Raw genomic sequence first — 2254 nt, forward strand, 5'->3', positions numbered from 1 at the left:
CAGCCCAGTCCAGATCAAGTCCTTAAGTCCGATATTAGCCCATATGTCCGATATCAATCTATAAATTCCTCTTCAGACTTACAAACCACATGCAGGATGATCACAGGGCAGTGGGTGGGGAGTCTTGTGGATCCAGGGGCAGTGGAAGCATCTCAGCACTGGCAGGGGTCTCCACGTGGCTCCTCCAGCTCAGGGCACCTGCGTAGCTCCGTGTGTCTTGTCAGCTGAGAGTCTCTCAGGGCGTGAGTGTCCCGCCTCCAGGAAAGTATTTCTCTCCTTAGCATCTCCAAATGGTGTCACCAAGCTGTGACCTGTCACAAACTCTGCCCCTTCACGCGTAAGTCTCACATGATGTCACTACCACAGCAGGCCACCGTGCCGCGCTCAGACTCACGGAGTCATGTGGGTTCCAACTCGGGAGAGAGTAGAACCGCCCCTCTGGGTGTCCAAGGCCGGCCAGCTTGACGGGAGCAGAAAGCCTCATCTTTCTCTCGTGGAGGGCAGGTGGTTTGAACTGTTGGCCTTACAGTCAGCAGATACTTAATAAATGCTGGCTGCTCTTACAGCCAACTGGCTTGGAGCGAGTCTTGGACTGGGGTTGACCGTGTGGCCTTGGCAAGTGCCCCTGCTTCTGGGGGGACTCAGCTTCCCTACTCTGCAGAGGGGGCCCTGCCCCTCAGCTGACAGTGACCTTGGACTAGTGCCCAGGGTGTGACAATTTGCACCCAGCTGGGAGCACTCTGTAGGGAGCACTCTGTGGCAGGCAGGGTGGCTGGGTGCATGCCTGGTGGGGAAGCTGGGGAGTGGCTGGGACCAGGCTTCTTGGAGAGTTCTGCAGGAAGTTCAGCAGGCTCTTATCAGAGGCAAGGAATCAGCCCGTTGCCATGACAACAGAGTGCCCGCAGAGCTGCAGGTCTCTCATGAACAGCAGGAGTGTGGAGGCCTGAGACAATCGCTGTGGTGGGGGTTCCCCTTCCTGACTCCCTGTTGGAGCTGTCCCCCCAAGATCCGGCTTCTCCCAAGTGTTTCTCATGCAACATTGAGGGGCTGCAGGATGGGAGGGAGGCAGAGACAATTACAGACTGCGTCTTAGGGGTGTGAAGCTGGAGGTATGGAGGAGGCAGCTAGGGGCTCGCGTGGGGGCTGAGGCCCACAGACTGGTCCCCTCCCCAGATGTGTGCTTCGAGGGGTGAAAGGAGTCACAGATCTGGTCATTTGCACGGTGAGCCACATGTTCACCTGCCGATGGCACAGACTGGTGGAGCAGGGCCGCTGTGCAACGCCGGGCACACCGAGGCCCTCCGCTCCCTTCACTCACACGTCAAGGGGATTCCCCATGCCATCATTGATACGGGGTGCTTGCCCAGCACCTTACCCCACCCACTCTCCATGCAGCCCCTGGGCATGCCCAGGTCTGGCTTTCTTTGATGCTGGCATCCAGACCAGGGTGGCACAGTGAATGCCCAGGCTAAGCAGTAGGCAGCAGGGGCTGGCTTGTCAGCCTTACTTACTGCCCAGCTCCTGTCCCAGGATGGCCTTCCTAACCCCAAATAACAGGCTTCTTTAGCCAGTGGCTTTGCCCTCTCTCGGCAGATACATTTCCCAACCGCAGATGTTTGGGGAGAAAGAGACATGGCTCGGGTCGTCTGTGTGGGATGGAGGGGCATGCTGGCAGAGAGGGGGTGAAGTCGGGGTAGGGGGCAGCATCTGAGTTCACCCTGGACCCACAGGATCACCTGTGGCTCCTTCCACAGATACGTGGCTGACACCTATGGGTGTATTTTGCCGGCTTCCCTTCAATATGGACTGGGCCTGGCCCGTCCTCCTGTGACCCCAAGGAGTGGAGACTTCTCACGTGGGCGGCAGTGGGAGGGGCCTCCTCCAAAGTCCGACGCCCAGACTAGACTCGGGCTATAGGGGCCTATGCATGAGACATGCTGATGTCTCTCTCCTCAGCACTTGACCTGGGCTTGGGGGGAGGGCAGGTGGGAGGGAAGGAGTCAAAACACACCTGGGGTGAGCTGATTCTGATTACGGTGACTCCATGCCATGCAGAGTGCAAGGCGGCCTGGCTGCACATGGTCCAAGAGAACAGTCGTCCATGCGATGGACTAGCAGTGACCACCACTGTGGGCTCCATAGAAGAACAGCTAGGAGGGTGGGCGGGGCTGGCAATGTCTGGAGATGTCGAAACCCACTCCACGGCCCCTAGCCACCATCCACTGTCATTATCGGCGTGGTCAGCGTTGTGCTC

Source organism: Echinops telfairi, unplaced genomic scaffold, assembly GCF_000313985.2.
Source record: "Echinops telfairi isolate 266 unplaced genomic scaffold, ASM31398v2 ScPeMD7_7412;HRSCAF=8450, whole genome shotgun sequence".
NCBI lineage: Eukaryota > Metazoa > Chordata > Mammalia > Afrosoricida > Tenrecidae > Echinops > Echinops telfairi.